This window comes from Brachyistius frenatus, unplaced genomic scaffold (assembly GCF_029030835.1).
Source record: "Brachyistius frenatus isolate BFR_SWC_R1_liver_20210118 unplaced genomic scaffold, ASM2903083v1 Contig_12, whole genome shotgun sequence".
Lineage (NCBI taxonomy): Eukaryota > Metazoa > Chordata > Actinopteri > Embiotocidae > Brachyistius > Brachyistius frenatus.
The window spans coordinates 1,620,325-1,647,521 of NW_027210611.1; positions in this window are offsets into that span (position 1 = coordinate 1,620,325).

Consider the following 27,197-nt stretch of genomic DNA (forward strand, 5'->3'; position numbering starts at 1 on the left):
CTCTTTGTCAGAGGGCACACGTCTCTGAGCCCCAGCTTACAAATATTTGTTTGCTGACAGCCTGCTGGTTTTCTGAGCTGCAGAGCAGAAGAGTGAAGAGCTTTAACCCACATCTCTTTCCCTCAGGCTGATAAAGTGCTCTGATAAGCTGTGAGGTGCTGGTGAAAAGTGGTTGGCCCTCAGCCCCCAGGGCTACAATATGAAAGAGTGGCTTGTCTGGAGCAGAGCAGAACAGAAGAGATGATGAGGCCAGAAAAAAAGTGTGGAGAACTGAAAAAAAAAGTCCAGAAGAAAGGAACTGGATTAATGATGAAGTGATCTGGGTGCCTGTGTGTGTGTCTGTGTTTTTGCAGGTATGCCTTAGTGTGTGTGTGTGAGAGAGAGAGAGAGAGAGAGAGAGAGAGAGAGAGAGAGAGAGAGAGAGACTGTGTGAGTGTGTGCATATGTTACTTTTGCCACCAGCTGTGGGTAGTGTGTGTAGGGGGCATTGGGGGATGGGGGGAGATGGGGGAGCCCTGCCATGTGTTTATGTTGACTAATGAGCTAATTACCTAGCCACTAATCTAACTCAACTTGTGTCATTTCACAGGAATGCTGCAGCAGTCAAACGCTTGCAGATTATGGGTCATTTCCTGACAGTTAAAGGCAAACTACTACAGCAGTAAGTCCTCCACACACCAGGCATTAAACCACAAGTGCTGCAGCCTCTCCATTTGCCTTTTTATGAATTCATTGTCTGAAAATGGGACTGCAGGATTTAAATGTACTCCTTAAAAGGGAACCAGTTGACTTGAGCAAGGTGATGCTTAGATGATTTGGCTATGGTTGTATTTGTTTGAACATTTGTCTTTTTTCACCATCTTTTAGTGATCATTAGGCATTATTTGGAAATTTGAAGTGTATCAGAAATATTTGTATAATTATATCAATTCTTGCTCAGGTCAGTTCAAGGTAAATCTACTTGTAAGCATAAGCATGAACCCAAATCTATCTATTTACATGTATATTTTAGCCTCGACTGAACTATTTGAAAAGTTGACTTGTGTCTTTGAGACTGAGCCCAACAATTTAATATTTAATATTTTTGCTGTGACCTGTGAAGGAAATAAATAAAAAGGAATTTCATTTTATGGCACCATACCTACTCATTTAGAAAGTAATATGTATGTAAATGCTTATCCTTGTTGTCAGGTAAAAAAAAAAATGTTTTGATTTTTTTGAAACTGAAGAACCAAGTGTTTCTTAATGGTTTATAAATCATTAAGTTAAACAAAAAAAAGTGATTGAAAAACCTGTGGGGATTGTCTAAAAATGCATTTTCTACAACAGAAAAACAGAGCATAGCATGATAATAATCTATAAAAAGGTAACAACCAATATGCATATATATATATATATATATATTAATAAGGGTGTTTCAAGTGTTTTAGAAACATAGCTTGATTCAGTATAAATATTACAATGCAACTGGAAAGGCTTCATATTTCAATCTTTGGGAATGGTTTACAAATGTATCAGGTGAGTGGAGACTAATCTGCTCAGCAATACATCTCTTGAGTATTGCCCGCTTTCATCTAAGAATAATTTCAAAAAAACATGAATAGCTACCGCTATACACTTAAACTGTCAGAAATGGAGTAAGTCATCTTTACATATTATAAAGCCCCTGAAAGTGCATATTTTTCAACCCAAACAACTAAGATGAAAGTGAAAGATTTGAGGAAATACAGACAAAAGTTTAAAGTACTTTTGAGGATGAAGTCAATCTAATTTCCAAGTCAGACAGCATGGGAGGTCTCCATCCCCTCCACCCACAACGAGAGGTGTGAGTTTAAATTTAGTGAACTCTCCCCCTGCCTGCCTGCCCCACCTCCCCCTGTTCATCATCCCCCTCCCCTGGGGTGTATGCTGGTTGCTCCGCTCCCCCTCAACAAGCTCCCATCCATCACTCCTAAGATTTCACTTTAATAGGTGGTCCTCTTCCTCCTTTCACACAGCCTTATGGGAAAATGTTGCTGAAGAGAACAAAATGGCAAAGGGTGGAAAGTAGGACTGGGTATTGTTTACAATTTTTTACCAATCATTTTACATGAAACCTGATACTAAAACAAATGGCTTCAGCTGGAACTTTTTCTGCCGACATCTTTATGTCTTCAGTTTTGATTACTTCACATAGCTTTTTTATCCAGTAGATATTTCTTTGTCTTTAACAGAAACAAAACACATTTATTACATGTATAATGGCAGTTATCAGTCACTGCACTTTATTCAGCAGGGACAACTTAACATCTACCTGCTATTTATTCTCTTTGTTCTCATTTTATTAGTTTTACAGTCTCTTTTTTCAATATGTACATCCTGAAAAAAATCTGTCCTGAAAGAACCTGTTCGTTTATGTATGAAGAGAATGACAATAAATTCTACCTTGAACTTTTTACAATACTTTTTCAAAACTTTACTGAATTCTTTTTTTCTATTAAACTAAATTAGTCGAATCAGTCACTGTTCATTGTTGTATTAAGACATACAAGCTGTACAATAATGTTATCTTAAATACGTAGTCTCAAGCTATCTGAATTATCATTTATGTCAGCAACTATTAAATCACAAAACAAGTAAACAAGAGTGAGAATTTAACCACTCTTATGATGACATATGATGACAATGCATCGGATGCTAACTTTTAGTACTCGGTGTTATGGTTTTCCATGTGGTTTTCTGTGTCTGGCCTGAACTACCACATAGAGTACATTTAATTTCACAATCAACCTGCAGGACATGTTCACCATAGTGCATTGTTTTGCTGTTGTTTCTCAGTTTGCTTCCCATCCACGGCCCAGAAGGCGAAACACGTAACAACAGCATACTGGACGAACTCGGGCTGCACTGTGCAGTAGCGCCTCCATTCAAAAAGAAAGCAGGTTGGTTGATATTTAAATGGCCTCTGTTTGTTTTTCTTCTGGTCCCGTGTGTGTATGTGAGCCGAGTATAAAGGACTGTGTCCTTTTGAAGGGGATAGCACCAGGAAAGTGAGGGGGAAGGAAACTTTGCTTTGGTGTTTTATATATCAACGGAATGACTTCCCTCAAATAAAGACGTGCTCCATTCTGCCGCTCGGTCTGGAACAAGCTGCTCGTTTCCTGTCCTGAAAACTCTCAGTATGCTCGAACAATGCTCCAGGCCAGAATAGAGGAGATGTCACGTCTTGAAGATCTGGTGTGATGCTTTTGTGTGACCGCAGGTTCAGGCTGAATCTTATGTTTACAGTATTTGTGACATTTGAATGAACCAACACAATTGTGCCGTTGGAATTAATATAAATGTTGAAACAATAGATAGCAGCGTTTGAACTGTCACCTGGAACAAAAGAAAAACATGAAAGTATTTCCTCTTGGGCTGTAAAGTTTCTCTTTAAAATCACTTTTCAGCCTCAAATAGCAGCTGAATAATAAATCTAACAATGAGGATAAAAATGTCTCAATCCCAGATTAATTCATCTTCCGCTGAACATTCACAGTTCTGCCAACGGCCCTGTCCGCACTGTGGACAAAGACTTCTCTTTGCCTCTGTCCGCCAGGAGCTTGCCATGCAGAGTTTCTCACTCGCGCAGCCCCCTCATCAAATTACAGCCCTGCTCCCTCCTGTCATGTTGGCAAACAAAGGTCTTAAAGCGCACTCCCAGTGTAATTGCCTCTAATCTCAGACATAATGTGCTCTTTCATGTCAACTGGTCGGAGAGAAAAGGGAGCTGTTGTCCTCTCTGCCTTTTTTTCTCGCTCTGTGCTCTCTCACTTTCACTTTGAGAAGAGCTGCTTTGCGCTTCTTCTTTGTTATGAAAGCAGACTTTTATTGTGACATTGTAAACATTTTTGAGAGTATAATTATTCAAAATCAGATGTTGTGATTACAATTTAAATGAAGAAATGTCTTTGGCAGTGCAGTAGTTGTTGGTGAGCTCCTCCACCTTTGGCCTGAATTCTCTCCGCGGTGAGCATCAGGCAGTCTGCAGCTGGAAGTGTTTCTGTGGTTTGGCCAGGTGTCTCTCTGCGCTGCCCGGGACAAGGCCTCAGCGGGGCCTGGGACTGGAGTCTGGGAGCAGGCTGGAGGCGCTGAGTGAGCTGGCTGCCCCTCCGTGATCTAAAATGTCCCGCAGACCCACCTGACTGGTGGTCAGCTGTAATTGATACAACACGATAGCAGTGCTGGAGGGGAAAAAGAGAAAATTAAGATGTGTGTGAGCATGTGGGGAAGAGACGGGGAAGCATGGAGCTGTGGAGACAAATGTAAGAAGAGGAACGAAAGGGAGTAAAGGGATGGTGGAAATTTTAGACAAATTCTTCTGCTGAAGAGGCCTGTTGGTTAAAAATATGAAACACAGACTTTAATATGGTTTCCAGGGGCTTTGGCAAGCAAAGATGAACATATCGTGTAAAAAACACAGTATCTGATAGCTGTGCAGTTCTCAGTGGAGAGGGAGTGCAGGGTAAGAGGAGCTGCAGTGTTTCTAAAACCATTCAGCTGGGCTTTTTTAAGGGACCCAGCTGTGCGCCCTGGAGGTCCTGCAGCTCTAACTGGGGCAAAATCAGCACAGTGAGGCCAGGCTGTAGCTTCAGAGCCTGGTTAGCCATGACCTGATGTTCCAGGAGCCTCAGTGAATTGATGGGCCCCAGGAGAGTCGTCACAGGGGCCAACGAACAATCACCCATTCATCCCTGCAGCCACAGAAAGAGGGCAAACGCTCTCACAAATCTTGCAACAAGACATTTAAAATGCAATCTAGTTATATATGGTATTTTTTGATAGCTGATGTGTTGCAGGGTTTTTTTACCCACGTGATTTTTGTTTGTTTGTTTTAAATTTTTGGATTTGCATTTTGGAAATATTTTGCAAGAAGTAGGTGAAAGGAACATTAAATCCTAATTGGTATAAGTGCTTCCTCAACCATTTACATTGAGATTCTGAAGTGAGCTGACTTCCATTTAAAATTTTCAGAACACCAAATAGGTTTATGCTATCCCATGAATAAGGCCAGTATATTTTTGGATTATGTGGCTGAACTGGCTTGAGCCCATCACGCCTCATCTGCCAGGACTACACACTGCTGTTACATAAGACAGCTGAGCCAGTCCAGACATCAAGACTAGTCCTTATGTGGACAAAATGGGAGTGTTCACCATGTCCCCTAGCCCAAATCCATTTACCATGACTGCAGCAGCCAACTTTTCGCCAGCCTTAGTTGCCTCTTTTCAAAGTTTTTTTTTTCTTTCACCCTCAAAGATGAGGGGCTTAGAGGTCAGCGGCGCATCGGTTACATTTTTCAGTGACTTATACCAGTCAGTTATTTATAGAGCAAGAACAAATATACAATACAAGGAGAGTAGTGGTTTGGGTGGGAGGCAGGTTAAGCCTAGGAACATCTGTCCTTTCAAAGGCATCTCCTCCTTGGTATGCTCAGAATCCACTCCAGGGGTGTTGGCGCTTCACTGGTAGTCAGAGAGCTGGCATGCTAGTCAAAACATAGCTGAAGAGTGGTGGGAGTGAAGAACCTCATCCAAGCCCAATCTTCCATATCACCAAGTACAATACCTGTTCACAAACTCACCTGGCTCTTGACAATGGTTGGTCTTCCTGAACTAACCACAATCTCCTCCGTCAGGGCAAAAAAGAAATTTCACCAAAAGCACAAGAAGAGAAATGACAGTGGAGGTGTTGGTGTGGGTCTTATCAGAGATAGAGATCTGATAATAATCGATGCAAAATTTGTATTCATTATAGCGAGCTATAAAAATACAACTGACTTAACATTCTCTTTTTCTATCACTGACAGCATCATTTTTTATCTTAAGATAGTTCTGTTCTTATAAGATAATGTACAGGGTGTGAAGCCAGTGCTTGGACCGATACAGTAAATCTGGACAGCAAGCAAAATTTGCATTTGATTTTATTCTTCACTTTGCCTTTGTATTTGTTTTTCCTTTGGACAGTCACATGATGTCTTCTTAAGGCCTGAAAAGGTGATGTGTGTGTGTGTGTGTGTGTGTGTGTGTGTGTGTGTGTGTGTGTGTGTGTGTGTGTGTGTGTGTGTGTGTGTGTGTGTGTGTGTGTGTGTGTGTGTGTGTGTGTGTGTGTGTGTGTGTGTGTGTGTGTATTTGCATGTGAGGCCAACACAGTCTCTGTTTAGTCTGTCTGCGTCTGAGATGCTTCATTACACTCTCGTAAATTCAACCGTTCTGACACTCCAAGTCTGACCTCTCACTCTCTATTTCTGTAATTCTTTCTGACATGCATGGAAACAAACACACATACACACACGCGCGCACACACACACACACACACACACACACACACACACACACACACACATTTTTTCACAAGCGCATTGCAGGGACACGACAACTATTTAACTTTTATTTTCCACTGAAATAAAATGCTCGCGCATCACAATGTAAATTTAACAATGGTTTTGACACAATCAGAACAATATACTTGAGGGGCAATTCAGTCATATCACAGTGTATGAAGATAACACAAAAGCAGTCATTGTTTTTATAAATAGCATTCAAATATTCTGCGCACAAATTTATAAATTTTTGCATTTAGCTGTTACATTTCTCCCAAAAACTCACTCCCTATTTTGTATATGTGCAATTATACTGTTAGTTATACAACGTATTTATATAACTAAATATAACATCAATGATGGCCAAAAACTATTATTATTTTATTGTATAAAATATTTATAGTTGCTGCTTTATTTTGTGTGGGAGTGTGTGAATCAGCAAACAATAGGTAAAACTGAAGAAAGAAAAGAATTAATTGAATAGGACCATTTTTTTTCTTCCTGTGCCCCCAGTGTTTTACTTTCTCAGCCATGCATTGCAGAACAAGTAAGGACATTTTGAGGATGAATAGCAGACTAAATAAACTCACTGAAAGCAGAAATATCACATACTTGAACTGAGTGAGAGATGTAACATTTCTAAAACGTTTATTGAGCTCTTTAAAAAGTATTTTCTCATTTTACCAGATACCACCTTTCTATCAGTTTTATTTTTATTTTTACATTGCACAATTATAGCCAATATTTATTCCAAAACTACATTAGATAATTGTTTTTAAATTTTTAAATCCCACTGCTCCATCCATTTTAAAGCTATCATCCACTGCAGATGTTATTCCGTTATCGGAAAATAAAGGCTGCGACAGTTTATTTTTTTTTATAAAATTCCTTGTATTTCAAACAATCCCCCATTTGCAGGCATAATTTTTTGAAAATGCTTTTGAACCAACATCTAAAACATATTCACATGTTTAAGAGGACTAATAACCTTATTATATAATTATCAGCAATCCCAATAAAGATTAAACTGTCAGATTTATGACAAATTGTGGAGTAATATGAGGCATAGCAGAATTTCACTTTAGCAAACAGTTTTGCTGTTTGCTTTCCCTTTTAGCTCAGGTTATACAGAAAAGGGGGTACTCTGTCATCTAGTTTGAAGCCTTTTGAGCAGAACTATCATCAATGAGGGGAGAGGATCCTTGCAAAACTTGAAAATCAAATCAAATCCATTTTTAAAACTCCATGTTTGCTAGAATTAGCCTATCAGTGTTATGCTAAAATGTGTTAATTGGGGAAAAGTTAAATTCTAAATTTATTTATAATAGAAAAAAAAAAGTATTTTGGTTAAATGTGCAAATTGTTAGAGCCCTTTCTAATAATAGTATTGTCACAGGAGGAAATTGGTTCTAATTGTTCTTGTGTATTAAACAAAAACCTCAGTTATGTCATGGTTATAATAATTTTGTTATTTGCCATCACAGACAAATGCAGTGCATGTAGCCATCAGTTTGTAATTTGACAAAATGTGACTATCACATGATCAATTTTGAAAATTCTGTTTATTGCAAAGTGTTAAGTACTGAAATAGTATTTTTTGAAGTGTACTTTATGCTTTTATCCAGTATGGTATTTATAAATAACAAAATGCATTTGTTAGGTTTTCATTTCTTAGAAATACTCAAAATGTCTAAGAGTTTAAATGTTGGGAAAGGATCAGAAAACGTCATCAAAAACCAGAGACAATGTTAAATATTCCATTCAAATTCTAAATATCAACAAAGCATCAATGTATCAGAAAAAGAGAAAATTTCAGCAGAGTTACCAAACGCCTGTGCAGGAAAGAAATCCCCCTATAATTACATTTTAAAAGCAGAGGAAGCTGTAGGCCTGAACCCCATCATTTAGCCGGCATTAAATAAACACAAGCCCCATCAGAGTCAGAAATGCCCTCACACAGTTGCACTGTAAATAATGACTTTCATGGCCGTGAGCACAAAAATCCAGGGTCATGATCAGGGTGCGTGAAGAACAGTCATGCTATTGAAAGCTGGCATAATAAATGTGGGTTAATTACTAAAGCAGGCAAGAATGTAGCATATTATCACTTTAGTGTATCATCAATCCTTATTTACCCATTCTGAAAATATAAAGATCAATCTTGAAACATGATACAATCAATATAGGATTCCAATTTTTCAGCAAGGGGGAAAGATCAGGAAGCAGCATGTTGTTACTTGTCAAGTAGTGTAACCCAACACAATATCAGCAGACTGTCAATGAGCAGTAGCTTTCTTTTAACAAATATTACAAGAGGTGACCTTTGAATTAAAAAGTTTAGTGGCTGGAAGGAAAAAAAACTGCATTAATTGAACTGAGTAATGTGCCGTTCACAGAGACGTTTGCAGGATTTACATTGAACTGAAATATGATATCGAACACACGTGATGGAATTTCTATTCTTCATCTGCCCCAGCTTGCCTTTGATGTTTTGCCAAAACCTTCGGTGTGATAAACCTATAAGAACCTATGGAGATATGCATTGCTGAGGTATTACACTGATGCAATGACAAATAATTATTGTGAGTGATTTTTAGATCAAAAGCAAAAATGTGCACAAGCTGTAACTCAGTATCCAAATAAGTAATTCATTCATTTTCTATAAATATTTTGTTGTGTGACATGTCTTTTATGTCAAATTGTTTGACCATTATTTACCATAGTTTTTTTGTATTCATTCTATTTTTACTTTTTAATTTCTAATGAATACGTTAAGGTTGGACAGAATATTGATCTAAAAAATAGTAATCAAAATATTTTTTTTATCTTTATATTTATTCCAGGGTGGAATACTATTGAATGGCCGCTCAATCAAACCAATAAAAAATGCCCCCGATGAGCTTTGTCCCTCTCAAGTTATAACTTTACATAACCTTAAAGTCAACATCAACATTGTTTCAAGGTGGCATAGTGTAGCAATGTCGGTGCTCTATGACACAATGTAGCACTCTGAAACATCTGGTTTGCTCATAAAATTTCTAATAATTGAGGTTACAAACTCAAAAAAATAAAACTCTCATCAATTGATCTTGCCTTATCATAAATTCATGTATTTTCAACATAGGTGACATTAAACATGTCCTCTGCCAACTAAAAAAAAAAAAAAAAAAAAAAAGATGAAATAACTTATGCCGGATCTCCCGTCTATGATCTTAACTGTGCAACGCACCAAATATTTAGAGTAATAGCTGGTTGCTGTGCTGTCTCCACCACTACAAGCTGTCAATCTCTGCCCTGGAGCTAATTAAAAAGTATGTGGTGTTTTATTTGTTTGCATACACTCTGAGGGCAGACTGGAACAATCAAGCGTGGGGGCATGACAAGCATGCTATGCCTCTTTAAATCACTCCCCTGTGCCAAAATGCTGACACCACACCAAGAAGTGTCCCCCTTGTAGGTAAGACACACAGAGAGAGAATCATGATAATGATTTATAGGCACTTTATTCATCAAGTAGGTTTACAGAAATTCACAAAAATCTATTTTCTCAATATTATCCCAATTTTTCATAAGTAATATCACACAGCTTCATGCTTGAGTCACTTTGCAATTATGCTATTTCCACATAATGTTCTGCAGACAGTACAATATAAAACATATTCCAATTACTTACAGTATTGTCCAGGGCCTGCATCCCATCACCAGCATGTGGGTGTCCTCATCCTTTGCTCACTGTATTTTTGTGTCACTTCTGCCGTTGTTCAAGTGGTTTTCTACCTTCTGGACATCTTGAGAAGTGACACTAAGATGGAGCTGGCATGGAATAAAAGTCACATACATCTTAATTGTATTGCAGTGGACCCTTGGGCATCAGCTGCTGCAGCCTCATGGCTCTCTGCTGCCACCTGTATGTTTCTCGAGGAGCATGTGAATAGCTGCTCTGAGGACAGATCTGCAGAAGGTGCTGAGTAATGCAGAGATCAATTTGCTTTGTCTTCACATTAATATTTTTGTCACTTATCAAATGTTAGATGCTGAGCTTATCTTTATGAAGGCAAGGTATTAAGCAGAAAACCTCTTTACACATTTTACATGTTTCTAGATTCAACACTTAAACCTCATACACAGTTTCCTTACATTAAGTACAACGTGCAAAAATACCAACATGAAAATCAAAATGTTGAGTGGCTAGACTTATACTTAAGGTAAATAATTTGAAGAAATCTCTGGCAGCCAGCAACAAAATTGTCTTGTTTCTGATGAAATCTCTGTAAATGAGTGTTTGCAGAGTGAACCGCTACTTTGCATGATTTGATAGCCAAACAGGAAGCCATTGAAACTCCAACATAAATAGTAATCAGGCCATGAGTAAACCAATCAGCAGCGTTGTTTCAAAATATGCACCAATCAATTAGCAAATGGATTTCCTTTCAAATGTACAGGCCAAATCAAAGCATCTCAGAAAACAAGTTATGGGCAATCTACAGTTTGTTTTTTCGTAACTGAGGACCTTGTGGCAATTTGCAGTCTCCACCTTCTGGATTTTTATTTACTTGAGATGTGTTTACATTTCAGGAATTTCAACGTGTGTTTCATGAGAATTTTCAGGAAGTACCATTTGCAGCCACCACCTGTTGAGTTCATTTTGATCTGGCATTTTGTCTCTTGGCAAAATCTTCTTGCACACTGTGCAGATTGTGATCAATAGCTCATTATCGCTTCATTACTGCTGTTTAGACTTTAAACACAGTTCACTTTCCTTACAGGTTTCCTGTACATGCTTTTGAAGGCAGCCTGTTGGCCTCATATGTACTCCAGTCCCACTCACACAGCTGTCTTCCAGGCTACAAGCAGAGCTCCATCACCTGCATCCAGCTGCAAACCACAAACAGATTGCAGTATTCCCCCGGAGGGAGATTTTTTTGCAGTCAGGTCATCATCAGTACGAAAGATGAAGAGGCTAAAATATTATTTAAATCCTCACTGCCCATCAACAAAGGGCCAGTGCCAGTGAGGACTGACACAGTAGTAGCTAAGAAAGTTATCTGAGCATGTGACAACATTTCCCAGACCACTAAACATTGAAAGCAGACCAACGAGGCAACATATTGTATTGATTTAGTCATTTGACAAATAGCTTTGGAATGAGTATCCTCGGCCAGTCATTCGTAAGCGGTTGCCATATAAGTAGTGGATAAAAGGAAACATGGTTTCTTATTTTGAGAACAGGAAATGAGACAATGACAGCAGACAAACTTATCACATATTGAGATGATTGTGTTGACAAAAGCTTTATGGATGGTGATTTTATTGTCTCTCCATGCTAAAATCTTTTTGTGGTCATCCCATTCACAAGATTTCTCATGCATCTGGTGTAGTTCTGCAGCTCATGTCTGCATGTTTACAGGATTGGTCCGCTCCCATATCTTTCAGTGAATTCTAAAGTGCATTAATCATTTATAATTTTCTCCGGGATTTTCTACTACATGTTCTTGTGTGTGAGACTATTGATTTCCTTAGTCTGTCTCTCTTTAAGAGAGAGTTATTTTAAATATAGTGGGTCTGCAAAGTAAGTTCAATCAAAAGAGATAGAGTCAGCCTACTGTAGCGACAAGCATCTGAACTCTTAGAGTGTTATGAAACTATGAATTGCTAATATTAATCATTTTAATGAGAAAGCTCACTCTGACTTCCCTGAAAACAGGCAACACGATGAAAATGTTTTTTTGTTTTTTTTCCCCAAAATGCAGAAACTACTGAACTGATCTGAAGTACAATTTTGCAAATCGTGCCAAATTTAATTTGCATCACCTTAATTTAGTATAAACATGCCAAGTTTTCTTTTGAAATTTGACAGAATTTCTTATCACACCTTACACACCTACCCTAAAGTATGTGGGAACTCACACTTTTTTAGCTACATTCTGCATCTGGACAATTTGCACCAAACACCCATCAAGGCTCGAGTTTGACTTGTCAAAACAAAGTGATTGCCCTCCATTCGATTTTCCTAAACCCTGCAAACTCCAATGTGGAACTTCTGTCAGCAAGAGCAGCCCACTTGAGAAAACAGGATTACTCGCTATGGCAACACCTGCAAGCAGCACGTGCAAGCAGGAGAGACAAATGATCCTGTTTAACTGCTGAAGATAATGGCAGTGCTATATTTATATTTGTCTTTGGCAAGGGACACCTCAGCCATTCTACTACTAACCACAGGCAGTTTTTCTTTTCTTTTTTGGTCTAAATGTGGCCGATACAACTCTCAATCAGTGTTATAGTGAAGTGCAACAGAAGAGTTTCAAAATACTAACAGGGTCAATGGTGTCAAGAGTTTGTCGTTACTTGAGTGAGAGGTTGAGCTCTAGAGCATGTCAATGAGTCAAAGCTATTATGTGGTTGACAAAGAAACACAAAAAAGTGAAAACAATAGAAAGTGTTTTGCTATGTAAATGACGCGGTAATTCATCCGTATTTGTAAAAGGACATATCTCTTGATCACAATATAGCTCTTCTAGAACAACATGTTTCTGCTGAAGCTCGCTGATAATGTTTTCCACATTGACGTGTGTAGGATAAAGTTAAATGGCAACAACTTTAGATTTGTATTTAACCCTGACATTTTCCTGGGTGCAGACCCAGCTTAAGAAAAGCTTGAAGGCTAAGAGGCAGCTGCCAAGTAAGTGGTTGCAGAGAAGGGCCTGGCAGACCACCACATACAGCTTGGAGGAAAAAGAAGTTTACAGATGCAGGAACGGTATGCTATTGGATTTCCTCAAAGCCAAAACAAAACAATATTTTGTTTAAATGAAGGAAATTCTCAGTGCTCGATGAAACCCACAGAATATAGACACAAACGTTTATTTATATTTTTGTTGGTCACTCATGAGGATGAACCCACAGAATTATTACCAAACTATGCTTGTCCTCTCATCTTTATGGTGAAGTCTTTTAGCCCAATGTTTTGGTTTTCCCCTGCATGACTGTTTTAGTTCACTCATTAACCCTTGGTTCCAGTGGCAACAGTTATTTTATGTTCTTTAAAAATAAAAGAAAACAGTTCAGCTGTGTTGACAAGTTTAGTTAGTTAGAAAATTACTGACGTATCAACATGTTTCATCACACGTTTCTAGAGAGCACAATCCTGATTTATCCATCAATCCCAGTCAGGACTGCTGATAATGCCTATCTCCACAGTCCCAGGCCTCAGGTCACATTCAGGTGGAGCTTCTGTTTGACGCCACAGGGCCACGATCCCACCTCAACAGATCTCTTTTTTTTAAATAACCCTCTGACCCAGAGGTCCCAGACAGTACGCTCATGCTTTTATAGTCTTTTCCGGTCCATCGCTGTAACCATTGTGCCAAAATGAAAGCTACTATCAAAAGAGACGGAGAGTCTGAGGTGAGAAAGGGTAAAGAGATGTACAAACAAAGGGAGTGAACAAGAGATAAGATGTGAGACAAAGAGATAGTGAGAGCAGAAAAGTGAAAAATGTGTGTTATCGCCAGTCCTGTTCATCACACACTCAGGTCAGAGGGGTGTGAGACATGAGTTGGCAGAGCAGGGACTCACTGGAATATGTGTGGGGCCATAGGAAGTGCTGTTTGGAGAAGATAACAGAGTGTGAGAGTGTATGTGTGTGTGTGTGATGGAGAGGAGAGGAGGCAGTGGAGGTGCAGAGGGGGTAGAGAGAGTAACAGTGTCCTCAGCGCTGCCCTGTTTTCCTCTATTCACTGCCCACATCCTGTCTGTGTGCTGCTCCTTAATGGCTTTTAATGAGCTACCGGTGAATCCTGCTTTTTCCTGCCTTCACACAACATGCCAGACGAGACGAGAGCGAGTGAAAGGAAGTGCGAGAGCGGGTTGACATATCAACATCACAGGCTCCAGTGGTGGTCATGAAATGATATAGTAAGGTCATGATAAGGGAGTCTCACCCTGAGTGTACACCATGCACTCCAAAAAGGCCTATTAATCTTAAATACAGTATATATATATATATATATATATATATATATATATATATATATATTCCACATATCAGTTTGTTTCGGTTATTTTAATTGACATTTTCATTATATTCAGTTAACTGCAACGTCCTAAATTGTTTAGCACAAACAAAATTGTGATGCTGGTTGCTTAGAGAACAAGTCCTTGAAATGATTCACTTCCAACCCAATCAACATGCACAGCTTTACTTAACGGGACACAAACACAGTAATCAATTACATAGAAATCATATTATAATTAGTAAATAAGTAAAATGTTATTAATAGTTTTTAATTAAAATTCATTGTTAATTTTGTTCAGTAATGCCTGAACAAAATGGCCAATACGTACACAGACTTAATGACCAAACTATAATGCTTCATTAACTTAACATGTAAAAATCTTCAGGTAATTTGAGATTTTTTTTAAATTAACTTTTTATTATCTACTATATTGTTCCCAAGTCTTCAGGAACTACTGATTAGTAATTCCTGATTTGTTCCTTGCTGACTTCAAAGTAATAGTGTCACAGATTTATGTTTGACCGGATAAAAATCAACAGAGAAATGAACAAACAGATATGTGATACAACAGACAAACACTGCAAAGGTTGAGCATTTGTAATTGCTCAAACACATAGAAAGTACAAAGCACTATGTAACGCTATACCTTAAATGTCTCACTGTCATTTGCTGTCTCCCCCCAGTGTGCTTTCCCGTTGTGGCTGCCAGGATTTCACAGATGAGAGTTGTGTCTCGTCGTTGTGATAGATGACAGGTGAGAGCGCCCCTCTGATCCCTCTGACACTCTGTAATCGAGTTAAGAATGCTGGATTAGAGGATCCTTTTGAAAGGGGCTGAGGTCAGCTCTCTATTCTGCCTGATGCATAGCTTCAGAGAGTAAGAAAAGACCTTACATTAATTGCAGGAATGTCTGTGCTTGTGTGTACGAGAGACAGGGAAAGAGGAGGAGAGAAAGGGGCACTCAGTTATAGTTCATGTAGAGGAGGCTGTGTGGGGCCTTCAAGCTGCTCTCAGGTTAGGGTTGAAGAGAAGCCCCGTCCCCTTGGTTACTGTTGCTATCCCTGTCAAGTTTTCCGTTTTCACCACAGTACGAAGTCAGTTTGGAGGGATAAAGGTGGCTGATTTATCACTGAAAATTATTATCACATTTTGAAACAATAGGACTTGAATAAAACCTTTGATTTTCTGAACGGAAATGCAGATTTTATCAGCTGTAGCCACCGGGAGTTTACAAATGCTAATGCAACAATTCTGTGGCCTAGGTAGGAACTCCTCATCCAACAAGTTATCTTAAATCTGGGCATGTGGATATAGATATGTCTAATTGCTGCATCCCCCAGGTCTAATGTTCAGCCCTGTATCACAGCATGTAATAGCATGTAATACACCCGGTCACCTTTTTTTATGACTAGGCAAGCCAAAACGTGACCTTCTGACAGATGTATTACACGCTTCGACATGATTCTTAGTACAAATGTCAGCACCCTCAACAGCTAATAGAGCAACGTTGAGCATGAATTGCAGCATACAATTATTTAGCCCTAGGCTTTTAGTGCTGTATTATGAACACAAATCCTATATAAAAGGTTGGTTGGTGAAACAAGTGGTTAAAAAAGATTACTATAGAAAAATACACTGGGGCAGGCTAATGTGATGAGGACAATTAGTCTGGCTAAGCTAATGCTGTCTGACTTAATTTGTTGGCTAACTTCACCAAACCAAATAAAGAAGGACAAAGCATTTCATTACTCCAATGCATGTACTCACAGGTAGAAAACTGGCTTATTTATGGTGGGTTATTTACTCCTCCACTCACAGTTGCTTTGAACACATGGCTGGGTCTACCCAGAAACCTGGTGAAACTGGGTGGGACAACCTCCATTCAGTTGATGAATATAATTACAGGAGTATCAGCAACGCCCAAAAAATGAAAAAGGTTTGTACTGTAGACAACCTGTGCTGAAAGAAACGGTTTAAGTCACTTTAAGTAAGTCAGCAACAGAAAATATATAGCACACTGCTTGACAAATCCGTCCACACAGCTTCTGCTCCCAGAGTTTTAACCGCATTTGAGTAATAGGAGGAAAAGTTGTCTTTTCATCCCTTAAAAATCATTTCTTTGAGAAGAACTTGAAAATAAATGAAGCAGACCTGCTAAGCCAGAGCTGTAGACAGCAGCCAACAGATGGTGGTTAGTTTAACATTAGTCATAATAGTCATGATGCCGATGAGGATGACAATAATAGCTCCAGCAGCAGACGATGACAGTTGCAGGTGGGGATTCAAGGAGGAGGAAATGTGTATATGTGTGAGTGTGTATGTGTCCATGCAAACACCTGAGTGTCTTGGCAACCTTTAGAGGAAGGGCCCCAGTCATCGGACATCCCTCTCCCAGGGCCCACTCTCTGCAGCAGACCCCCTAATCAGTGGAAACAAAGGGGGAGGGCGTGTAACAGCTCCAAAATAGCACGAGAAGTAGCAGTGGAAGGATGTAGGGAATCTGATGCAATGTGTTGGAGTGCATGTTTTAGTTATGGCCAAAGCTGACTCAAGAAACAACACAATTTGTTAATATCTGTCATGTAATTGCCTCCTATACAGGAAGCTCAGAGAGTAAAAACAGTCAAGGAGTCACTGTTGTTTATCTTATTCCCTTTTTTTTTTAGTAAAGAGTTTTGTTTTATGGTCCGTGTAAGGATTAGGGTTACGCAAGAAGTGGTTAGGGTTAGAGTAGGATATGAATGGAAGTCAATGTAATGTCCTCTGAAGTGATGGAAACACCAAATTGTGTGTGTGTGTGTGTGTGTGTGTGTGTGTGTGTGTGTGTGTGTGTGTGTGTGTGTGTGTGTGTGTGTGTGTGTGTGTGTGTGTGTGTGTGTGTGTGTGTGTGTGTGTGTGTGTGTGTGTGTGTGTGTGTGTGTGTGTGTGTGTTTGTAACTTCCTCAGCTGTTCATTATGAAGTGACAGCCTGACAAACTGTGGTTCTTCTGGTTGCATCAACTTCCTGACCCCACAAGCCACAATGTTTTCTCTGATGGACTTTACCTCTCAGACACCACACAAGATGGGAAAAGAGTGTACGGACATGGTTTCTGGGGAGATTTACATCACTAATCCTGACATGAATTTGTTGTGCAAACTACATTAAATAATGTATTTATTTGAACATAACCGTGTGTGCACAAAGATGCATTTTTGCCACCCAGATTAGTTTTTTTCATGCATGTTACGTGCAAATTTACTTGTAATTCACTACAAGCAGCCCACATTTTTTTCATGATAAGTCCCTGTCCATATGGATAAAGGCCCATCAAAAGCAGGAGATGATAAAGTGGACAATAAGCGGGGGCCACCAGGTCCCCCTCCTCTGGGGGCCACAGATTAGGCCTCCTGCACTTCCTTTGGAAAACAGGCACCGGACCCAGAGGAAGCTCCTGTCAGCTGCGCTCCCTCACCTCCCTGGCCTCCCTTGCTCTAACTCCTAACTCCCTTTCTCTACCACTGTCTATCTCCCTCTTTCTCCCTCTCTTACTTTTATTCTCTCTGTCTCAGAGATGAAACACAGGCCTCTCCATCCACAACTTGCCACCGTACTCCACCCGGATACCACAGGCCAAGGCTCATCAGGCTACTGCAGCATGTCGCTCTGACACTTTTTTTTTTTTTCTGTTTCATGCTGCTACATGGTACGTGGTAGCTGAATTTAAAACATAATCTTTTTTGTGGATAGCATTCATTAATAGATCATAACCCAGGCTGTGTGTGTGGAGGGGGTGGAATAAAAAAGGAACATAATTTTGTGAACAGAAGCTCCTGCTATGAATATCCTGCATTTGACTGTCTGGTGGATGTCAGATGATCAACTGTGATTGAGAATGGGAACTCCCTCCACTGACTGCAGAGCCAAATCACAGCTTAAGTCATCAGGCAGATAGTCTTGTGTCGCCTCCACCCTTCTTCCGTCTTCCGGATGACCCAGACAATTATGTTTGGTGGTTCTTCAACCTTTAACATCTCAGGAGTGTGTTTGGTTGTATGACATCGAGGTTGCTGCATACTTGAAATCAGCTAGTCTGTATTTTTTGGTTGCGTGACAATGTTACCAGATTTCACCAATTACTTTGGTGAGTACAGCTTTATTATAGCTGATAGAGCAGATTGCCTGAGCTACAAAAATGAAACCTAAGTTGCAGTAAACCATACTTTTTCTGAACAGTTTTTTATTTTTTTATTTTGCAATGTATTCAACCTTACTCCTGAACACACTTTCACTGAACCTTGCAACTGTGCCTGAGTCTAAATCCTGTCTGGCGTAGACAATGCCAAAAATCATGCTTAAATCGCAGACCCCAATGATTGACATGTTTAGTGTCACATGTGTGGTTATTATTCCATCCATGGGTTGCGTTCTGGTCTTTGTAGACATGACAGGCATCTCAGAAGACTGCAGGACTGCAGATTCTATTTCCAGCAGAACCGCCACAGGCAATTTGGATCTCCTGCTAGCCAAGTAGTGCTCCTGGTGTGGCCGCACATGGAAAGCCTAAGTAGGTAACTCTGTCAGGCTTCCCTGCAGACCCAGTGGCCAGTGAAGGCTGGCACACAGTGCCCTCTTCACCGCAAACACTGCCACAGGTAATGTTTTCCTGAAGTCATGCCAGTGTTTTAAGAATTTCCATGCATTGAGGAAAAAGACCTGGGCTTGACTCCTGAAATACAAGCAGGCTTTTCAGCCAAGACCGGCACTAATGTAGTCTGCCTCTACAGACAGCATGCAGACTAAAGCTCTGCTGTCTTGGAACCAAAGAGGTGAGAGGATTAGGGCTTGCCACAACATTTAACGACACTGAACCTTGTTTGATTCAATCAAGCGTGGTAAAAAGCAGGCACAGACAACTCCTCCTGTTTTTGACACCGCCATGTGATGTGTGGTTGTGTTCATGTGTATGGAATTCTGTGCACGCGTATGTGTGAGTGCTTGCATGTGTGTGTCTGCTGAGTGAGAGACTTCTGGCACCTTGCCACACCATTAGCAAGCTAAGAGGACAGGCTGATCTTGAAGCAAATTTCATCATGTTTCCCCTGACAAATTTGACAAATTCACAGGAAAATCCCATCATTTGTAATCATTGTGAGCCTTTGATGAGATTAAAGGTGAGACAGTGGTCCTTTCAGAGAGGCACTTACTTAATGTCTGAATTCTGAACAGCCCTAAGTTTTTTCTCAAAAAGTGTCAGCCTGAAAAACTTATAAAACTTTGTTAACGCTATAAATGCTGTCTTTTTGAGCTTTGCCACCTGCATACTCCTTCTGCACATATTGCCAAATTGACGAAATTAATGAAATTACGCTAAAATAGCTACAGTGACATGCCAACTGAGCATAAGTGCAGCTCTTGGATGAGATGTGTCTTTCTATCAACCCTTCCATTTCACATGAGCCAAAAGCCAGAGCTCAGCCAGACACCAATACACCAAATCCTCCGGAGACTAGTTCAGTGATTTGACAGGGTCTGGGACGCAATCTGGTCAGGCCGGAGTGGAGCGAGCCACAGAGGAATGACATGTGATAAATGGGTCTTATCTGGAGGTTGTGGCGTTGGGAAGCTGACTCTGTTTCCCTCCGATTACATTAGCAGGCAGGAAAATGGGACGCAGGGGGAATGGCTGGAATTCCATAGAGCGAGGGGCAGACACTCATTTTCACTTGTTTGCCGATTGATAAAGAGACTGCTAGGAGGCATGGAGAGGGAGTGCTAGAGACTCGCTGGGTACATGGCCTCATTACTATTTGCTATAACTTCATGGTTTCAATTTTGACATGCACAAAACATTACAAAGAGGGAAAATTAAATATAAGCTTTAGTCAAGGTTTTCTGAGGATACACAACTCGTTCACTTTCGATTGCAGGAGCAGGTTTATTTACAAATGAACGGAGGTCACTATATGTGCTGCTATCTCCTGACCTTCAGCCTTGGAATAACAGACTGTTTAGAGCCAATATCCTGGTGCCTGCACAGGTCCAACGGGTGATTCATTACTAAGGACACCTGTGCCACTTGACTGCACTTGACTGGATTGTTTCCCTGTCACGGACCTCTGCAGGGGTGCACAGCTTGATTTAACAGAGGTGTCACAAGGTGGTGTATCGGTGGCATAGTGCTCTCAGAATGGGAAAGAATTACACTAACCCAGTTACACACAACGGGCACTTTAACAGTTTTAATTAGTATAAATGTAATGTTGATTTATGATTTTAGCAATGGTTAGGTTTGGTCATTTAAGTAGTGTCCTATTAGCTAAACTACTGAGATGCTGTTAGTAAACCATTCATATAATTAAAAAAATTGATATATACTAAAAGTAAACTTTTCCTACACTTCATCATCCCCATTTTCCAGACGCCCTGTTATATATATATATATATATATATATATATATATATATATATATATTTTTTTTTTTTTTTTTTTTAGTCTGATAGGTGGTTAGTATGCAATTAATATGCATTGCCAAATTTTGACCAAATGACTGTTTCTCATTTAAAGAAAACATGATTTGCCGTGTTGCAAGTTTTCTGATTGTTTCCGAAAAAGAGTAACATTGTTTCATGATTTTGTACCGATAGAACACAGATATATCGTATGATATTGAGGGAGAGGGAGAAAAAGGAAGAGAAAGCAATTGTGATAAGAAGTAGGCAGCAGCCCAGACAAACATGGCGTGGCCCTTCCTTACTGACATCCTGAGGAGGAAGCTGTGCTGCGCTGGCCCCTCTGCTTGCAATCCCTCAGAGACGAGCTCGTCCAACAGGTCATTGAAGTGAGCCAGGATCAACGCTTATTAACACTTTCCCTTTTGCTTTTTCTCTCTCTCTCTTATTCATTTTTCTATTGAACTCAACCTACGATTAACATGTACGTGTTGTCTGCCTGTCTTTCTGTCCAGATATGTTGCTATCTACATTTCTTTAGCTTGCCCATTTCTTTGCTCCCACCATTGTCTCTCTTCTGCAATCTGTGTCTCTTTTTCCATCATTTCCATCAACTTCCCTCCCATTCCCTTCCTTTCCACTCTCCACATCACTTATTTTCCACACCTGCTTGTCATGGCTCTGAATGTAAATCATGTACCAAATAACTGCAGATATCTACCAGACATGCAGGAGGGCAAGCAGAGGGAAACTCCTGCTCCCGGCTTCATAAATCACTATTCAGACAATCAAGCTAATTGCTGCTCAAATGGCTTCTAACGAAGCTCTAATTGAATAAGGTGGCTTATGCATTTAAGCAGAGCAGTAAGTTGAACTCTGGAAAGGATATCTTCCGTGTGTGTGTGTGTGTGTGTGTGTGTGTGTGTGTGTGTGTGTGTGTGTGTGTGTGTGTGTGTGTGTGTGTGTGTGTGTGTGTGTGTGTGTGTGTGTGTGTGTGTGTGTGTGTGTGTGTGTGTGTGTGTGTGTGTGTGTGTGTGTGAGGACCAGGCCTGCTGGCACCAGACACACAGTGGTAAACGGCTCAGTTTAGCATTACAGTGGTGACTCCCTGCGGGCCTGTCCTCCACTGTAGCAGCAACCTGAGGAATTGCAGGCTCGCGAAGAAAAAGGCTGGAAAATAAAGAGTGAGACCAGAAGAGAACCAGGCTGTGCTAGTAAAATATGTACACTGCAAACACCCAAGAGTAAGCGATTTACACACAAATTCAACAAATTTTTGCTGCAAAATACAAATGTTCCTGTGCAGTTTAAGTCAGAAATGTTTATAGATTTCATTCTATTACATATTTCTGTTTTGTTTTGAAATATGCTCTCAGCTTTCAAACACAGGAGGCCATCGACATGTTTTGAACAAGGCGTGACCATCAAAAACAGACCAAAAAAACAATAAGAGAGCGACTTTTTTCACCATGTTGGTATGACTGCATCTATTATTATTCCGCTTTCATTTTTTCTCACATCTATTCATCCTCTATCATGGTTATCTGCCCTCTACATGCCTGTTCAGCACAGCAGTGGTCCCCGGGAGAACAAACCCACACCGGAGGGTATGGAGCAGTCCCACAGTCCCCCTCTCCCTCCTCCTTTCCTACTCTGTCTGCCTCCTCCTGTCCCACTGTGTCCCTGCCTATATGCCCCGTCACTTTGCCTTATGACCTGGTTGCTGATAAGACCAGAGGCCCCTGCCTGCGGTGCCCAGCGCCTGATGCCAGCACTTCCCTCTCATACAAAGTCAGTCGTGCTGTGTTACAGATGGTATAGGTGATCAAAAACAGAAGCCCTGCGCAAAAAAAGAGTAAAACCAATGAGACAATAGGGCTCGCTGACATAGTAGTCTGGCCCTTTTAACCCGTATGTTCCTACTTTCTTAGTAATCACTGAGATAAAATTTCATTTTGTCTAACAGCTTTTTTGGTTTGTGACCAAATTTATACAAAACAATTGCTCGTTACCATGAGCTCCATTTGCTCATGGTAATGGTAGCTCATTTGATGTTATATATGGCTCTGGAACTAGCTCTGTTTTTACAGTTGATTCGTTGATACGTGGCATGTTACTGTAGCACTTTTTTTTACTGTGTTTATTCAGGATTTTTTTTATCTATTTATTTGACCTGAGAATTTTAGTAATAGTATTTGGCCCCTTTTTCGCCACAGACCGACACCCATTCAAGGCGGCATACATCCTCCAAATGCTCCAGCAATTACATGTTTACATACATCCCCTCACTCATTTACTCACTTATTCACTCAATAATTCACTTAAGAGCACACCTATTTGAGAGAGAGTGTGTGTAAGTGTGTGTGCTGTCTGGTACAGCTGAGTGTAGTCCCTGTTACTATTTGTCTGGACACACATAACAAGGCTCATCAATCTTCTTCAGGGACTGTTCGGAGTTTGGATTGAAAACACCTGGGCCTCGCCAGGCTGACTCATGAGGTGGAAACACGCTCCTGCCCTGTCAGAACAGCAAAGAGTGGTCAGTGTAACACAACCTCACACAGATAGAAGATTGAGGCCACGAGCAGGATACAGAACCAGACTAGTGCTCTGGGAGCTGTCTGAAATATTATCCCTTCTTCCAGAGCACCACTGGGAAGACAAAAAGGAGACAGACAGTTTAGCATATGAACCTCTTCATCCAGATCCATAATAAATCTGTTGGAAAGGGTAGAAGGAAGCAATAATTGTGCACCGGCAGTGGTCAAAACCTGTGCTTATTGATGATAAGCTGGTGACTCACTATACAATGCACCTCCTACTGGTTGAATATTGAAGCAAAACATTAAAATGTCCGGGCTGTGAGAAGGATATTGGCTTCCTTTGTGGTCTGTTTGCCTTCCTTAGCTGTTTTTGGCTCTCACAAAGTTTAAGTCAACTACAGAAACAAGAAAGGTGAGACCTGAGGTAGACTTAAAAGTGTGCCCATGTTGAAAGGTTGGTATAATCCACAAGAGGAAGGAAGAACAGGCAATCTGAGGGTGTTCCATAAACACATTCCTGAGCAAAGCTGAAGCAGTGCAGAGAAATAAATTTGTCTGATGAGACATTTCAGGCAGTCCCTGCAAAGAAAGTTGATAGACAGTGTGTGTGTGCATGTGTGTGTAACTATGAATTGTTAGTATCTATGTGCATGTGGATGAGAGAGAGGTGCTTTGACCCCGGTCAAGTCACTTGACTTCTCAGCACCTCTGCCTCTCCCAGCTGTATCAACACATCGCTGCACTACCCGCACAGGCAGGCAGTGGGCCGGCAGTGTGTCAGGAGCCTGGCTTCAGCCCATCATACTGAGGCTGACTGGGTGTTTGTGTGAGTTTAGGTGGAGGGGATAGAGGGTGGCGGCACCCTCCACCACAACTCCACTCTGCGGAATTCAAATGATTCCTCTCCACCCTCTCATCCCCCACTGGCAACCATGCCCTGAGTAAACAAGCTGCTAGGGTCAGGGGCAAAGCAATCAGCACCACTGGGTAGCTCTTAATGGATTGCTGTGTTTGCTGACAGGTGGTTTAGCGGTGCCTCAAAATCATTATGGAATCAGTAGAAGCCTCTTTTATGTTATGTTGTAATACAACAATGTTGCTTACGCTATGTTGTTTGTTGCCATAGAAGCAGTTTTTAGATGTTGCATATCAGGTCTAATTTGAAGTGTCCTTCCACTTTGATTTGATTGTGTCTAAAATTACTCTCATTTTGTTCACTTTAACTACACAACAGGCATTAAATAGGTTACTTTGTACCACTTCATTTTCGAAAAAGTTTTCAATGAGCCATCAAGAATTTAAAATCAAACTTTCGCCCTTACTCGTCAGTATGTTGAGTGGTGTCCAGATGTACTTTTTCAAATTACCATCCTTAACCAACAACGTCATTGATTAAATGACTCTTGTTTCACAGCTTTCGAACAGAGTTCAGTGGTTGAGTCAAATAAAAGCAAAGGTTTAAACTTTTGATGGAAAATGTAGGATTAGATGGCCATTTATTTTAGAACGTAAACATTAATCCCAGGACCACATATCATTTTTTTCCAACTGAGTAAATGCTCAATAAGTTAAGGGATAGCAGGTGGTGGAACAGCAGATAGCACAGAGGTGACGGAAGTACATTGACATTGTATATTTCAAGCACCTATTAATCATCAGTGTTTTGCATCACCACTGACAGGTGAAGTGTTGCATAACTGTAATATACACATCTGTAAGGTCAGGAGCGAAGGTCAAACAATGCATTTTGGAATATTTGTAGCATGAAATAATGTACGCTTTCAAAGTATTTTCCTCCCTTGTTGAAAATCTCATTTACATTTTTCCCCTATAATTAAGCATAACAAAATGTGGAAAGCAAATATTAGCAAATTAGAGATGATTTGGAACACAAGAAACAATCCTCCCTTTATCCACCTGAGGTCTTGGCAATTTGTAGTAGTCTTCATATCATGCCTCACTCCAGGCTCACTACTGAAGGTAGCCGGAAGAGGATGTGAATATGGGTGGAGGCAGAGAGTGGAAGAGGTACACCCTGTAAGCGGGGTGTTTGTTTTGACATATAATACTTCTTCTTCTTTTTTCTTCTTTCTTCTTTCTTCTTCTTCTTTTTCTTCTTTTTCATGGAAATGTCACCACTGCTCGTTCAGTTCAGAATATTGCAAATACAAGGGTTTTCATCAGTGGACCACAGGTTTTATTAACATTGTGTTACCTCATCTGGTGATTGATAGCGACTCAACAGGCATTTATTTAGGTCCAAATTAAATATTTTTAGATGACTTCTTCTAAAAAGGGCTTGCACCATTTAGCTAACTGACACCCTAACTTGACCTTTGTATATTTTAACTTCTTTTCCATCTTTACCATAGTTAAACAGATTTGTCAAGATGGTTGGACACTTTTCCATTTTCAAGGATGACACCACAGGAAGACTGACTTTCTGCTTAAGCAGCTGTTAAAGATATGATGCATGTTTAATTTATATCCACTGGGTGCCTTTTTGAGTCTATTTAAGGATGTTGGATGCCCTCAGCAGTGACATTAAAGAGAAAAAAAGTCTGCTACATTGCTAATCCTCCCTGAATCTCTAATATCATTACTGTGGTAAATTCATCTTGGGGGAGGAAGAATGAATGGGCCTCTTTGTTTTATTATTATTATTTCTGGCACGGAGAACCACACACGTCTGTGCAGCACTGACCGAAGGTCTATACCCAGATGGCAATGGTGCTACAACTTATTGTACAACAAACACATCTTTCAGGCTTTCCAGCCAGCACTGGCCTCACTATGGGCTGGGACAGGGGCCAAACAATGCATTACCTCTCACCGCCTAACCTCCACTGCTTCCATCCCACATAGTTAGCCCTCCTCTGAACAGGAGCATCCCAATTCTAGGGATGATTTACAGTCTGAGGGATGCAATGGGTTTCCTGCTCCAGAGTACATAGAAGCCACAGTAGGACACAGCATGTAGACAAATATCCTTTAGAACAATGGTACAAACTACGAAGAAAAGGGAACATTCAGACATTTACTTGCTTATCATATATTGTATGCGTGCCTTTGGATGACAAATGACTATTTACAAATGAGAGCCTCAAGGCCTTTAGTGCTTGGGTGTGTGGTTCTGTACAGTCTGTGTTCTGACAGCTGGCAGAGGAAAAAAAAAATAACCTGGCAGAAGCCTGCTCTCAACAAAAAAAGCAGTCAATAACAGGAACTCAATCAAACTGCCCTGGTTTCCGGTAAGCTATGTACTCTGGACTGCCTAGTCTGACAGAGGCTGGCTTGCTGAAATACTGTTGGCAGCAGGTCGGCCCCCACCACAGCACGGAGCACTCTCAATTGGCTCTGTTGTGCCACACTCATTTGTACCTCATCTGAATGAGGTTTTCGTCTTTTATTCAGCCAGGTAAAAAAAAATGTGCCTACTGCAATGGTCTGCCAAAGTAAGTACTGAGGCCAAGCCTCAAGTCAGGTTAATGCAACCTAAAGATTTGACTTATCCTGTGCACGCAACAGAAACATGAAGTGGTCAAGTTTTCGAAACTGACACTTGCCATATGTAGAGGTGTTTGTATTACAGTATACATATAGTAGTCAAAAATTTTGTTTTTTTTCAATCTAAAATGTTAAGTTTTTGCCTGCTTTCATCCCTCTCTCAGTCTGACCAGTCTCCCTCCCTTTAAGCACCGCTATAACATGATGTTACTGCGACCAAGCTTCACCATAGGGATGGTATTAGCCAGGTGATATGTAGCGCATTATGTTTGCCAAACATAGTGTTATGAGTTCTTCCTAAAGGGTTTAATTTTTGTGTCATCAGTCCACAATCTTTTTTTCCTTGTGTTCTCAGGGTC